Source organism: Leptodactylus fuscus, chromosome 11, assembly GCF_031893055.1.
Source record: "Leptodactylus fuscus isolate aLepFus1 chromosome 11, aLepFus1.hap2, whole genome shotgun sequence".
Classification (NCBI taxonomy): domain Eukaryota; kingdom Metazoa; phylum Chordata; class Amphibia; order Anura; family Leptodactylidae; genus Leptodactylus; species Leptodactylus fuscus.
This window is the reverse complement of record NC_134275.1, coordinates 38,170,854-38,187,902: the sequence shown is the minus strand read 5'-3', so window position 1 is coordinate 38,187,902 and position 17,049 is coordinate 38,170,854.

Below are 17,049 nucleotides of genomic sequence, written 5' to 3'. Positions count from 1 at the left end.
AGAGGAGCTGTGTGAGGTCCCCGTACACTGTATAGTGGTGGTCCCGGGGAATATGAGAGGAGCTGTGTGAGGTCCCCGTACACTGTATAGTGGTGGTCCCCGGGAATATGAGAGGAGCTGTGTGAGGTCCCCGTACACTGTATAGTGGTGGTCCCGGGGAATATGAGAGGAGCTGTGTGAGGTCCCCGTACACTGTATAGTGGTGGTCCCGGGGAATATGAGAGGAGCTGTGTGAGGTCCCCGTACACTGTATAGTGGTGGTCCCGGGGAATATGAGAGGAGCTGTGTGAGGTCCCGTACACTGTATAGTGGTGGTCCCGGGGAATATGAGAGGAGCTGTGTGAGGTCCCCGTACACTGTATAGTGGTGGTCCCGGGGAATATGAGAGGAGCTGTGTGAGGTCCCCGTACACTGTATAGTGGTGGTCCCGGGGAATATGAGAGGAGCTGTGTGAGGTCCCCGTACACTGTATAGTGGTGGTCCCGGGGAATATGAGAGGAGCTGTGTGAGGTCCCCGTACACTGTATAGTGGTGGTCCCGGGGAATATGAGAGGAGCTGTGTGAGGTCCCCGTACACTGTATAGTGGTGGTCCCGGGGAATATGAGAGGAGCTGTGTGAGGTCCCCGTACACTGTATAGTGGTGGTCCCGGGGAATATGAGAGGAGCTGTGTGAGGTCCCCGTACACTGTATAGTGGTGGTCCCGGGGAATATGAGAGGAGCTGTGTGAGGTCCCCGTACACTGTATAGTGGTGGTCCCGGGGAATATGAGAGGAGCTGTGTGAGGTCCCCGTACACTGTATAGTGGTGGTCCCGGGGAATATGAGAGGCGCTGTGAGGTCCCCGTACACTGTATAGTGGTGGTCCCGGGGAATATGAGAGGAGCTGTGTGAGGTCCCCGTACACTGTATAGTGGTGGTCCCGGGGAATATGAGAGGAGCTGTGTGAGGTCCCCGTACACTGTATAGTGGTGGTCCCGGGGAATATGAGAGGAGCTGTGTGAGGTCCCCGTACACTGTATAGTGGTGGTCCCGGGGAATATGAGAGGAGCTGTGTGAGGTCCCCGTACACTGTATAGTGGTGGTCCCGGGGAATATGAGAGGAGCTGTGTGAGGTCCCCGTACACTGTATAGTGGTGGTCCCGGGGAATATGAGAGGAGCTGTGTGAGGTCCCCGTACACTGTATAGTGGTGGTCCCGGGGAATATGAGAGGAGCTGTGTGAGGTCCCCGTACACTGTATAGTGGTGGTCCCGGGGAATATGAGAGGCGCTGTGAGGTCCCCGTACACTGTATAGTGGTGGTCCCGGGGAATATGAGAGGAGCTGTGTGAGGTCCCCGTACACTGTATAGTGGTGGTCCCGGGGAATATGAGAGGAGCTGTGTGAGGTCCCCGTACACTGTATAGTGGTGGTCCCGGGGAATATGAGAGGAGCTGTGTGAGGTCCCCGTACACTGTATAGTGGTGGTCCCGGGAATATGAGAGGAGCTGTGTGAGGTCCCCGTACACTGTATAGTGGTGGTCCCGGGGAATATGAGAGGAGCTGTGTGAGGTCCCCGTACACTGTATAGTGGTGGTCCCGGGGAATATGAGAGGCGCTGTGAGGTCCCCGTACACTGTATAGTGGTGGTCCCGGGGAATATGAGAGGAGCTGTGTGAGGTCCCCGTACACTGTATAGTGGTGGTCCCGGGGAATATGAGAGGAGCTGTGTGAGGTCCCCGTACACTGCATAGTGGTGGTCCCGGGGAATATGAGAGGAGCTGTGTGAGGTCCCCGTACACTGCATAGTGGTGGTCCCGGGGAATATGAGAGGAGCTGTGTGAGGTCCCCGTACACTGCATAGTGGTGGTCCCGGGGAATATGAGAGGAGCTGTGTGAGGTCCCCGTACACTGCATAGTGGTGGTCCCGGGGAATATGAGAGGAGCTGTGTGAGGTCCCCGTACACTGTATAGTGGTGGTCCCGGGGAATATGAGAGGAGCTGTGTGAGGTCCCCGTACACTGTATAGTGGTGGTCCCGGGGAATATGAGAGGAGCTGTGTGAGGTCCCCGTACACTGTATAGTGGTGGTCCCGGGGAATATGAGAGGAGCTGTGTGAGGTCCCCGTGACACTGTATAGTGGTGGTCCCGGGGAATATGAGAGGAGCTGTGTGAGGTCCCCGTACACTGTATAGTGGTGGTCCCGGGGAATATGAGAGGAGCTGTGTGAGGTCCCCGTACACTGTATACTGGTGGTCCCGGGGAATATGAGAGGAGCTGTGTGAGGTCCCCGTACACTGTATAGTGGTGGTCCCGGGGAATATGAGAGGAGCTGTGTGAGGTCCCCGTACACTGTATAGTGGTGGTCCCGGGGAATATGAGAGGAGCTGTGTGAGGTCCCCGTACACTGTATAGTGGTGGTCCCGGGGAATATGAGAGGAGCTGTGTGAGGTCCCCGTACACTGTATAGTGGTGGTCCCGGGGAATATGAGAGGAGCTGTGTGAGGTCCCCGTACACTGTATAGTGGTGGTCCCGGGGAATATGAGAGGAGCTGTGTGAGGTCCCCGTACACTGTATAGTGGTGTCCCGGGGAATATGAGAGGAGCTGTGTGAGGTCCCCGTACACTGTATAGTGGTGGTCCCGGGGAATATGAGAGGAGCTGTGTGAGGTCCCCGTACACTGTATAGTGGTGGTCCCGGGGAATATGAGAGGAGCTGTGTGAGGTCCCCGTACACTGTATAGTGGTGGTCCCGGGGAATATGAGAGGAGCTGTGTGAGGTCCCCGTACACTGTATAGTGGTGGTCCCGGGGAATATGAGAGGAGCTGTGTGAGGTCCCCGTACACTGTATAGTGGTGGTCCCGGGGAATATGAGAGGAGCTGTGTGAGGTCCCCGTACACTGTATAGTGGTGGTCCCGGGGAATATGAGAGGAGCTGTGTGAGGTCCCCGTACACTGTATAGTGGTGGTCCCGGGGAATATGAGAGGAGCTGTGTGAGGTCCCCGTACACTGTATAGTGGTGGTCCCGGGGAATATGAGAGGAGCTGTGTGAGGTCCCCGTACACTGTATAGTGGTGGTCCCGGGGAATATGAGAGGAGCTGTGTGAGGTCCCGTACACTGTATAGTGGTGGTCCCGGGGAATATGAGAGGAGCTGTGTGAGGTCCCCGTACACTGTATAGTGGTGGTCCCGGGGAATATGAGAGGAGCTGTGTGAGGTCCCCGTACACTGTATAGTGGTGGTCCCGGGGAATATGAGAGGAGCTGTGTGAGGTCCCGTACACTGTATAGTGGTGGTCCCGGGGAATATGAGAGGAGCTGTGTGAGGTCCCCGTACACTGTATAGTGGTGGTCCCGGGGAATATGAGAGGAGCTGTGTGAGGTCCCCGTACACTGTATAGTGGTGGTCCCGGGGAATATGAGAGGAGCTGTGTGGGTCCCCGTACACTGTATAGTGGTGGTCCCGGGGAATATGAGAGGAGCTGTGTGGGGTCCCCGTACACTGTATAGTGGTGGTCCCGGGGAATATGAGAGGAGCTGTGTGGGGTCCCCGTACACTGTATAGTGGTGGGTCCCGGGGAATATGAGAGGAGCTGTGTGGGTCCCCGTACACTGTATAGTGGTGGTCCCGGGGAATATGAGAGGAGCTGTGTGGGGTCCCCGTACACTGTATAGTGGTGGTCCCGGGGAATATGAGAGGAGCTGTGTGGGGTCCCGTACACTGTATAGTGGTGGTCCCGGGGAATATGAGAGGAGCTGTGTGGGGTCCCCGTACACTGTATAGTGGTGGTCCCGGGGAATATGAGAGGAGCTGTGTGGAGGTCCCCGTACACTGTATAGTGGTGGTCCCGGGGAATATGAGAGGAGCTGTGTGAGGTCCCCGTACACTGTATAGTGGTGGTCCCGGGGAATATGAGAGGAGCTGTGTGAGGTCCCCGTACACTGCATAGTGGTGGTCCCGGGGAATATGAGAGGAGCTGTGTGAGGTCCCCGTACACTGCATAGTGGTGGTCCCGGGGAATATGAGAGGAGCTGTGTGAGGTCCCCGTACACTGCATAGTGGTGGTCCCGGGGAATATGAGAGGAGCTGTGTGAGGTCCCCGTACACTGCATAGTGGTGGTCCCGGGGAATATGAGAGGAGCTGTGTGAGGTCCCCGTACACTGCATAGTGGTGGTCCCGGGGAATATGAGAGGAGCTGTGTGAGGTCCCCGTACACTGCATAGTGGTGGTCCCGGGGAATATGAGAGGAGCTGTGTGAGGTCCCCGTACACTGCATAGTGGTGGTCCCGGGGAATATGAGAGGAGCTGTGTGAGGTCCCCGTACACTGCATAGTGGTGGTCCCGGGGAATATGAGAGGAGCTGTGTGAGGTCCCGTACACTGCATAGTGGTGGTCCCGGGGAATATGAGAGGAGCTGTGTGAGGTCCCCGTACACTGCATAGTGGTGGTCCCGGGGAATATGAGAGGAGCTGTGTGAGGTCCCCGTACACTGCATAGTGGTGGTCCCGGGGAATATGAGAGGAGCTGTGTGAGGTCCCCGTACACTGCATAGTGGTGGTCCCGGGGAATATGAGAGGAGCTGTGTGAGGTCCCCGTACACTGCATAGTGGTGGTCCCGGGGAATATGAGAGGAGCTGTGTGAGGTCCCCGTACACTGCATAGTGGTGGTCCCGGGGAATATGAGAGGAGCTGTGTGAGGTCCCCGTACACTGCATAGTGGTGGTCCCGGGGAATATGAGAGGAGCTGTGTGAGGTCCCCGTACACTGCATAGTGGTGGTCCCGGGGAATATGAGAGGAGCTGTGTGAGGTCCCCGTACACTGCATAGTGGTGGTCCCGGGGAATATGAGAGGAGCTGTGTGAGGTCCCCGTACACTGCATAGTGGTGGTCCCGGGGAATATGAGAGGAGCTGTGTGAGGTCCCCGTACACTGCATAGTGGTGGTCCCGGGGAATATGAGAGGAGCTGTGTGAGGTCCCCGTACACTGCATAGTGGTGGTCCCGGGGAATATGAGAGGAGCTGTGTGAGGTCCCCGTACACTGCATAGTGGTGGTCCCGGGGAATATGAGAGGAGCTGTGTGAGGTCCCCGTACACTGCATAGTGGTGGTCCCGGGGAATATGAGAGGAGCTGTGTGAGGTCCCCGTACACTGCATAGTGGTGGTCCCGGGGAATATGAGAGGAGCTGTGTGAGGTCCCCGTACACTGCATAGTGGTGGTCCCGGGGAATATGAGAGGAGCTGTGTGAGGTCCCCGTACACTGCATAGTGGTGGTCCCGGGGAATATGAGAGGAGCTGTGTGAGTCCCCGTACACTGCCATAGTGGTGGTCCCGGGGAATCTGAGAGGAGCTGTGTGAGGTCCCCGTACACTGCATGTGGTGGTCCCGGGGAATATGAGAGGAGCTGTGTGAGGCCCCGACTGCATAGTGGTGGTCCCGGGGAATATGAGAGGAGCTGTGTGAGGTCCCCGTACACTGCATAGTGGTGGTCCCGGGGAATATGAGAGGAGCTGTGTGAGGTCCCCGTTACACTGCATAGTGGTGGTCCCGGGGAATATGAGAGGAGCTGTGATGAGGATGTGAGGTCCCCGTACACTGCATAGTGGTGGTCCCGGGGAATATGAGAGGAGCTGTGTGAGGTCCCCGTACACTGCATAGTGGTGGTCCCGGGGAATATGAGAGGAGCTGTGTGAGGTCCCCGTACACTGTATAGTGGTGGTCCCGGGGAATATGAGAGGAGCTGTGTGAGGTCCCCGTACACTGTATAGTGGTGGTCCCGGGGAATATGAGAGGAGCTGTGTGAGGTCCCCGTACACTGTATAGTGGTGGTCCCGGGGAATATGAGAGGAGCTGTGTGAGGTCCCCGTACACTGTATAGTGGTGGTCCCGGGGAATATGAGAGGAGCTGTGTGAGGTCCCCGTACACTGTATAGTGGTGGTCCCGGGGAATATGAGAGGAGCTGTGTGAGGTCCCCGTACACTGTATAGTGGTGGTCCCGGGGAATATGAGAGGAGCTGTGTGAGGTCCCCGTACACTGTATAGTGGTGGTCCCGGGGAATATGAGAGGAGCTGTGTGAGGTCCCCGTACACTGTATAGTGGTGGTCCCGGGGAATATGAGAGGAGCTGTGTGAGGTCCCCGTACACTGTATAGTGGTGGTCCCGGGGAATATGAGAGGAGCTGTGTGAGGTCCCCGTACACTGTATAGTGGTGGTCCCGGGGAATATGAGAGGAGCTGTGTGAGGTCCCCGTACACTGTATAGTGGTGGTCCCGGGGAATATGAGAGGAGCTGTGTGAGGTCCCCGTACACTGTATAGTGGTGGTCCCGGGGAATATGAGAGGAGCTGTGTGAGGTCCCCGTACACTGTATAGTGGTGGTCCCGGGGAATATGAGAGGAGCTGTGTGGGGTCCCCGTACACTGTATAGTGGTGGTCCCGGGGAATATGAGAGGAGCTGTGTGGGGTCCCCGTACACTGTATAGTGGTGGTCCCGGGGAATATGAGAGGAGCTGTGTGAGGTCCCCGTACACTGTATAGTGGTGGTCCCGGGGAATATGAGAGGAGCTGTGTGAGGTCCCCGTACACTGTATAGTGGTGGTCCCGGGGAATATGAGAGGAGCTGTGTGAGGTCCCCGTACACTGTATAGTGGTGGTCCCGGGGAATATGAGAGGAGCTGTGTGAGGTCCCCGTACACTGTATAGTGGTGGTCCCGGGGAATATGAGAGGAGCTGTGTGAGGTCCCCGTACACTGCATAGTGGTGGTCCCGGGGAATATGAGAGGAGCTGTGTGAGGTCCCCGTACACTGCATAGTGGTGGTCCCGGGGAATATGAGAGGAGCTGTGTGAGGTCCCCGTACACTGCATAGTGGTGGTCCCGGGGAATATGAGAGGAGCTGTGTGAGGTCCCCGTACACTGCATAGTGGTGGTCCCGGGGAATATGAGAGGAGCTGTGTGAGGTCCCCGTACACTGCATAGTGGTGGTCCCGGGGAATATGAGAGGAGCTGTGTGAGGTCCCCGTACACTGCATAGTGGTGGTCCCGGGGAATATGAGAGGAGCTGTGTGAGGTCCCCGTACACTGCATAGTGGTGGTCCCGGGGAATATGAGAGGAGCTGTGTGAGGTCCCCGTACACTGCATAGTGGTGGTCCCGGGGAATATGAGAGGAGCTGTGTGAGGTCCCCGTACACTGCATAGTGGTGGTCCCGGGGAATATGAGAGGAGCTGTGTGAGGTCCCCGTACACTGCATAGTGGTGGTCCCGGGGAATATGAGAGGAGCTGTGTGAGGTCCCCGTACACTGCATAGTGGTGGTCCCGGGGAATATGAGAGGAGCTGTGTGAGGTCCCCGTACACTGCATAGTGGTGGTCCCGGGGAATATGAGAGGAGCTGTGTGAGGTCCCCGTACACTGCATAGTGGTGGTCCCGGGGAATATGAGAGGAGCTGTGTGAGGTCCCCGTACACTGCATAGTGGTGGTCCCGGGGAATATGAGAGGAGCTGTGTGAGGTCCCCGTACACTGCATAGTGGTGGTCCCGGGGAATATGAGAGGAGCTGTGTGAGGTCCCCGTACACTGCATAGTGGTGGTCCCGGGGAATATGAGAGGAGCTGTGTGAGGTCCCCGTACACTGCATAGTGGTGGTCCCGGGGAATATGAGAGGAGCTGTGTGAGGTCCCCGTACACTGCATAGTGGTGGTCCCGGGGAATATGAGAGGAGCTGTGTGAGGTCCCCGTACACTGCATAGTGGTGGTCCCGGGGAATATGAGAGGAGCTGTGTGAGGTCCCCGTACACTGCATAGTGGTGGTCCCGGGGAATATGAGAGGAGCTGTGTGAGGTCCCCGTACACTGCATAGTGGTGGTCCCGGGGAATATGAGAGGAGCTGTGTGAGGTCCCCGTACACTGCATAGTGGTGGTCCCGGGGAATATGAGAGGAGCTGTGTGAGGTCCCCGTACACTGCATAGTGGTGGTCCCGGGGAATATGAGAGGAGCTGTGTGAGGTCCCCGTACACTGCATAGTGGTGGTCCCGGGGAATATGAGAGGAGCTGTGTGAGGTCCCCGTACACTGCATAGTGGTGGTCCCGGGGAATATGAGAGGAGCTGTGTGAGGTCCCCGTACACTGTATAGTGGTGGTCCCGGGGAATATGAGAGGAGCTGTGTGAGGTCCCCGTACACTGTATAGTGGTGGTCCCGGGGAATATGAGAGGAGCTGTGTGAGGTCCCCGTACACTGTATAGTGGTGGTCCCGGGGAATATGAGAGGAGCTGTGTGAGGTCCCCGTACACTGTATAGTGGTGGTCCCGGGGAATATGAGAGGAGCTGTGTGAGGTCCCCGTACACTGTATAGTGGTGTTCCCGGGGAATATGAGAGGAGCTGTGTGAGGTCCCCGTACACTGTATAGTGGTGGTCCCGGGGAATATGAGAGGAGCTGTGTGAGGTCCCCGTACACTGTATAGTGGTGATCCCGGGGAATATGAGAGGAGCTGTGTGAGGTCCCCGTACACTGTATAGTGGTGGTCCCGGGGAATATGAGAGGAGCTGTGTGAGGTCCCCGTACACTGTATAGTGGTGGTCCCGGGGAATATGAGAGGAGCTGTGTGAGGTCCCCGTACACTGTATAGTGGTGGTCCCGGGGAATATGAGAGGAGCTGTGTGAGGTCCCCGTACACTGTATAGTGGTGGTCCCGGGGAATATGAGAGGAGCTGTGTGAGGTCCCCGTACACTGTATAGTGGTGGTCCCGGGGAATATGAGAGGAGCTGTGTGAGGTCCCCGTACACTGTATAGTGGTGGTCCCGGGGAATATGAGAGGAGCTGTGTGAGGTCCCCGTACACTGTATAGTGGTGGTCCCGGGGAATATGAGAGGCGCTGTGTGAGGTCCCCGTACACTGTATAGTGGTGGTCCCGGGGAATATGAGAGGCGCTGTGTGAGGTCCCCGTACACTGTATAGTGGTGGTCCCGGGGAATATGAGAGGCGCTGTGTGAGGTCCCCGTACACTGTATAGTGGTGGTCCCGGGGAATATGAGAGGAGCTGTGTGAGGTCCCCGTACACTGTATAGTGGTGGTCCCGGGGAATATGAGAGGAGCTGTGTGAGGTCCCCGTACACTGTATAGTGGTGGTCCCGGGGAATATGAGAGGAGCTGTGTGAGGTCCCCGTACACTGTATAGTGGTGGTCCCGGGGAATATGAGAGGAGCTGTGTGAGGTCCCCGTACACTGTATAGTGGTGGTCCCGGGGAATATGAGAGGAGCTGTGTGAGGTCCCCGTACACTGTATAGTGGTGGTCCTAGGGAATATGAGTGGTGCTGCGTGAGGTCCCCCGTACACTGTATAGTGGTGGTCCCGGGGAATATGAGAGGAGCTGTGAGGTTCCCCGTACACTGTATAGTGGTGGTCCCGGGGAATATGAGAGGAGCTGTGTGAGCTCCCCATACACTGTATAGTGGTGGGCCTGGGGAATATGAGAGGCGCTGTGTGAGGTCCCCCGTACACTGTATAGTGGTGGTCCTGGGGAATATGAAGGGCGCTACGCGAATTCCCCGTACACTGAATAGTGGTGGTCCCAGGGAATATGAAGGGCGCTACGCGAGTTCCCCATACACTGAATAGTGGTGGTCCCGGGGGAATATGAAGGGCGCTACGCGAGTTCCCCATGCACTGAATAGTGGTGGTCCCGGGGAATATGAGAGGAGCTGTGTGAGGTCCCCGTACACTGTATAGTGGTGGTCCCGGGGAATATGAGAGGAGCTGTGTGAGGTCCCCGTACACTGTATAGTGGTGGTCCCGGGGAATATGAGAGGAGCTGTGTGAGGTCCCCGTACACTGTATAGTGGTGGTCCCGGGGAATATGAGAGGAGCTGTGTGAGGTCCCCGTACACTGTATAGTGGTGGTCCCCGGGGACCACCACTATACAGTGTACGGGGACCTCACACAGCTCCTCTCATATTCCCCGGGACCACCACTATTCAGTGCATGGGGAACTCGCGTAGCGCCCTTCATATTCCCCCGGGACCACCACTATTCAGTGTATGGGGAACTCGCGTAGCGCCCTTCATATTCCCTGGGACCACCACTATTCAGTGTACGGGGAATTCGCGTAGCGCCCTTCATATTCCCCAGGACCACCACTATACAGTGTACGGGGGACCTCACACAGCGCCTCTCATATTCCCCAGGCCCACCACTATACAGTGTATGGGGAGCTCACACAGCTCCTCTCATATTCCCCGGGACCACCACTATACAGTGTACGGGGAACCTCACAGCTCCTCTCATATTCCCCGGGACCACCACTATACAGTGTACGGGGGACCTCACGCAGCACCACTCATATTCCCTAGGACCACCACTATACAGTGTACGGGGACCTCACACAGCTCCTCTCATATTCCCCGGGACCACCACTATACAGTGTACGGGGACCTCACACAGCTCCTCTCATATTCCCCGGGACCACCACTATACAGTGTACGGGGACCTCACACAGCTCCTCTCATATTCCCCGGGACCACCACTATACAGTGTACGGGGACCTCACACAGCTCCTCTCATATTCCCCGGGACCACCACTATACAGTGTACGGGGACCTCACACAGCTCCTCTCATATTCCCCGGGACCACCACTATACAGTGTACGGGGACCTCACACAGCGCCTCTCATATTCCCCGGGACCACCACTATACAGTGTACGGGGACCTCACACAGCGCCTCTCATATTCCCCGGGACCACCACTATACAGTGTACGGGGACCTCACACAGCGCCTCTCATATTCCCCGGGACCACCACTATACAGTGTACGGGGACCTCACACAGCTCCTCTCATATTCCCCGGGACCACCACTATACAGTGTACGGGGACCTCACACAGCTCCTCTCATATTCCCCGGGACCACCACTATACAGTGTACGGGGACCTCACACAGCTCCTCTCATATTCCCCGGGACCACCACTATACAGTGTACGGGGACCTCACACAGCTCCTCTCATATTCCCCGGGACCACCACTATACAGTGTACGGGGACCTCACACAGCTCCTCTCATATTCCCCGGGACCACCACTATACAGTGTACGGGGACCTCACACAGCTCCTCTCATATTCCCCGGGACCACCACTATACAGTGTACGGGGACCTCACACAGCTCCTCTCATATTCCCCGGGATCACCACTATACAGTGTACGGGGACCTCACACAGCTCCTCTCATATTCCCCGGGACCACCACTATACAGTGTACGGGGACCTCACACAGCTCCTCTCATATTCCCGGGAACACCACTATACAGTGTACGGGGACCTCACACAGCTCCTCTCATATTCCCCGGGACCACCACTATACAGTGTACGGGGACCTCACACAGCTCCTCTCATATTCCCCGGGACCACCACTATACAGTGTACGGGGACCTCACACAGCTCCTCTCATATTCCCCGGGACCACCACTATACAGTGTACGGGGACCTCACACAGCTCCTCTCATATTCCCCGGGACCACCACTATGCAGTGTACGGGGACCTCACACAGCTCCTCTCATATTCCCCGGGACCACCACTATGCAGTGTACGGGGACCTCACACAGCTCCTCTCATATTCCCCGGGACCACCACTATGCAGTGTACGGGGACCTCACACAGCTCCTCTCATATTCCCCGGGACCACCACTATGCAGTGTACGGGGACCTCACACAGCTCCTCTCATATTCCCCGGGACCACCACTATGCAGTGTACGGGGACCTCACACAGCTCCTCTCATATTCCCCGGGACCACCACTATGCAGTGTACGGGGACCTCACACAGCTCCTCTCATATTCCCCGGGACCACCACTATGCAGTGTACGGGGACCTCACACAGCTCCTCTCATATTCCCCGGGACCACCACTATGCAGTGTACGGGGACCTCACACAGCTCCTCTCATATTCCCCGGGACCACCACTATGCAGTGTACGGGGACCTCACACAGCTCCTCTCATATTCCCCGGGACCACCACTATGCAGTGTACGGGGACCTCACACAGCTCCTCTCATATTCCCCGGGACCACCACTATGCAGTGTACGGGGACCTCACACAGCTCCTCTCATATTCCCCGGGACCACCACTATGCAGTGTACGGGGACCTCACACAGCTCCTCTCATATTCCCCGGGACCACCACTATGCAGTGTACGGGGACCTCACACAGCTCCTCTCATATTCCCCGGGACCACCACTATGCAGTGTACGGGGACCTCACACAGCTCCTCTCATATTCCCCGGGACCACCACTATGCAGTGTACGGGGACCTCACACAGCTCCTCTCATATTCCCCGGGACCACCACTATGCAGTGTACGGGGACCTCACACAGCTCCTCTCATATTCCCCGGGACCACCACTATGCAGTGTACGGGGACCTCACACAGCTCCTCTCATATTCCCCGGGACCACCACTATGCAGTGTACGGGGACCTCACACAGCTCCTCTCATATTCCCCGGGACCACCACTATGCAGTGTACGGGGACCTCACACAGCTCCTCTCATATTCCCCGGGACCACCACTATGCAGTGTACGGGGACCTCACACAGCTCCTCTCATATTCCCCGGGACCACCACTATGCAGTGTACGGGGACCTCACACAGCTCCTCTCATATTCCCCGGGACCACCACTATGCAGTGTACGGGGACCTCACACAGCTCCTCTCATATTCCCCGGGACCACCACTATGCAGTGTACGGGGACCTCACACAGCTCCTCTCATATTCCCCGGGACCACCACTATGCAGTGTACGGGGACCTCACACAGCTCCTCTCATATTCCCCGGGACCACCACTATGCAGTGTACGGGGACCTCACACAGCTCCTCTCATATTCCCCGGGACCACCACTATACAGTGTACGGGGACCCTCACACAGCTCCTCTCATATTCCCCGGGACCACCACTATACAGTGTACGGGGACCTCACACAGCTCCTCTCATATTCCCCGGGACCACCACTATACAGTGTACGGGGACCCCACACAGCTCCTCTCATATTCCCCGGGACCACCACTATACAGTGTACGGGGACCCCACACAGCTCCTCTCATATTCCCCGGGACCACCACTATACAGTGTACGGGGACCCCACACAGCTCCTCTCATATTCCCCGGGACCACCACTATACAGTGTACGGGGACCCCACACAGCTCCTCTCATATTCCCCGGGACCACCACTATACAGTGTACGGGGACCTCACACAGCTCCTCTCATATTCCCCGGGACCACCACTATACAGTGTACGGGGACCTCACACAGCTCCTCTCATATTCCCCGGGACCACCACTATACAGTGTACGGGGACCTCACACAGCTCCTCTCATATTCCCCGGGACCACCACTATACAGTGTACGGGACCTCACACAGCTCCTCTCATATTCCCCGGGACCACCACTATACAGTGTACGGGGACCTCACACAGCTCCTCTCATATTCCCCGGGACCACCACTATACAGTGTACGGGGACCTCACACAGCTCCTCTCATATTCCCCGGGACCACCACTATACAGTGTACGGGGACCTCACACAGCTCCTCTCATATTCCCCGGGACCACCACTATACAGTGTACGGGGACCTCACACAGCTCCTCTCATATTCCCCGGGACCACCACTATACAGTGTACGGGGACCTCACACAGCTCCTCTCATATTCCCCGGGACCACCACTATACAGTGTACGGGGACCTCACACAGCTCCTCTCATATTCCCCGGGACCACCACTATACAGTGTACGGGGACCTCACACAGCTCCTCTCATATTCCCCGGGAACCACCACTATACAGTGTACGGGGACCTCACACAGCTCCTCTCATATTCCCCGGGACCACCACTATGCAGTGTACGGGGACCTCACACAGCTCCTCTCATATTCCCCGGGACCACCACTATGCAGTGTACGGGGACCTCACACAGCTCCTCTCATATTCCCCGGGACCACCACTATGCAGTGTACGGGGACCTCACACAGCTCCTCTCATATTCCCCGGGACCACCACTATGCAGTGTACGGGGACCTCACACAGCTCCTCTCATATTCCCCGGGACCACCACTATGCAGTGTACGGGGACCTCACACAGCTCCTCTCATATTCCCCGGGACCACCACTATGCAGTGTACGGGGACCTCACACAGCTCCTCTCATATTCCCCGGGACCACCACTATGCAGTGTACGGGGACCTCACACAGCTCCTCTCATATTCCCCGGGACCACCACTATGCAGTGTACGGGGACCTCACACAGCTCCTCTCATATTCCCCGGGACCACCACTATGCAGTGTACGGGGACCTCACACAGCTCCTCTCATATTCCCCGGGACCACCACTATGCAGTGTACGGGGACCTCACACAGCTCCTCTCATATTCCCCGGGACCACCACTATGCAGTGTACGGGGACCTCACACAGCTCCTCTCATATTCCCCGGGACCACCACTATGCAGTGTACGGGGACCTCACACAGCTCCTCTCATATTCCCCGGGACCACCACTATGCAGTGTACGGGGACCTCACACAGCTCCTCTCATATTCCCCGGGACCACCACTATGCAGTGTACGGGGACCTCACACAGCTCCTCTCATATTCCCCGGGACCACCACTATGCAGTGTACGGGGACCTCACACAGCTCCTCTCATATTCCCCGGGACCACCACTATGCAGTGTACGGGGACCTCACACAGCTCCTCTCATATTCCCCGGGACCACCACTATGCAGTGTACGGGGACCTCACACAGCTCCTCTCATATTCCCCGGGACCACCACTATGCAGTGTACGGGGACCTCACACAGCTCCTCTCATATTCCCCGGGACCACCACTATGCAGTGTACGGGGACCTCACACAGCTCCTCTCATATTCCCCGGGACCACCACTATGCAGTGTACGGGGACCTCACACAGCTCCTCTCATATTCCCGGGACCACCACTATGCAGTGTACGGGGACCTCACACAGCTCCTCTCATATTCCCGGGACCACCACTATGCAGTGTACGGGGACCTCACACAGCTCCTCTCATATTCCCCGGGACCACCACTATGCAGTGTACGGGGACCTCACACAGCTCCTCTCATATTCCCCGGGACCACCACTATGCAGTGTACGGGGACCTCACACAGCTCCTCTCATATTCCCCGGGACCACCACTATGCAGTGTACGGGGACCTCACACAGCTCCTCTCATATTCCCCGGGACCACCACTATGCAGTGTACGGGGACCTCACACAGCTCCTCTCATATTCCCCGGGACCACCACTATGCAGTGTACGGGGACCTCACACAGCTCCTCTCATATTCCCCGGGACCACCACTATGCAGTGTACGGGGACCTCACACAGCTCCTCTCATATTCCCCGGGACCACCACTATGCAGTGTACGGGGACCTCACACAGCTCCTCTCATATTCCCCGGGACCACCACTATGCAGTGTACGGGGACCTCACACAGCTCCTCTCATATTCCCCGGGACCACCACTATGCAGTGTACGGGGACCTCACACAGCTCCTCTCATATTCCCCGGGACCACCACTATGCAGTGTACGGGGACCTCACACAGCTCCTCTCATATTCCCCGGGACCACCACTATACAGTGTACGGGGACCTCACACAGCTCCTCTCATATTCCCCGGGACCACCACTATACAGTGTACGGGGACCTCACACAGCTCCTCTCATATTCCCCGGGACCACCACTATACAGTGTACGGGGACCTCACACAGCTCCTCTCATATTCCCCGGGACCACCACTATACAGTGTACGGGGACCTCACACAGCTCCTCTCATATTCCCCGGGACCACCACTATACAGTGTACGGGGACCCCACACAGCTCCTCTCATATTCCCCGGGACCACCACTATACAGTGTACGGGGACCCCACACAGCTCCTCTCATATTCCCCGGGACCACCACTATACAGTGTACGGGGACCCCACACAGCTCCTCTCATATTCCCCGGGACCACCACTATACAGTGTACGGGGACCCTCACACAGCTCCTCTCATATTCCCCGGGACCACCACTATACAGTGTACGGGGACCCTCACACAGCTCCTCTCATATTCCCCGGGACCACCACTATACAGTGTACGGGGACCTCACACAGCTCCTCTCATATTCCCCGGGACCACCACTATACAGTGTACGGGGACCTCACACAGCTCCTCTCATATTCCCCGGGACCACCACTATACAGTGTACGGGGACCTCACACAGCTCCTCTCATATTCCCCGGGACCACCACTATACAGTGTACGGGGACCTCACACAGCTCCTCTCATATTCCCCGGGACCACCACTATACAGTGTACGGGGACCTCACACAGCTCCTCTCATATTCCCCGGGACCACCACTATACAGTGTACGGGGACCTCACACAGCTCCTCTCATATTCCCCGGGACCACCACTATACAGTGTACGGGGACCTCACACAGCTCCTCTCATATTCCCCGGGACCACCACTATACAGTGTACGGGGACCTCACACAGCTCCTCTCATATTCCCCGGGACCACCACTATACAGTGTACGGGGACCTCACACAGCTCCTCTCATATTCCCCGGGACCACCACTATACAGTGTACGGGGACCTCACACAGCTCCTCTCATATTCCCCGGGACCACCACTATACAGTGTACGGGGACCTCACACAGCTCCTCTCATATTCCCCGGGACCACCACTATACAGTGTACGGGGACCTCACACAGCTCCTCTCATATTCCCCGGGACCACCACTATACAGTGTACGGGGACCTCACACAGCTCCTCTCATATTCCCCGGGACCACCACTATACAGTGTACGGGGACCTCACACAGCTCCTCTCATATTCCCCGGGACCACCACTATACAGTGTACGGGGACCTCACACAGCTCCTCTCATATTCCCCGGGACCACCACTATACAGTGTACGGGGACCTCACACAGCTCCTCTCATATTCCCCGGGACCACCACTATACAGTGTACGGGGACCTCACACAGCTCCTCTCATATTCCCCGGGACCACCA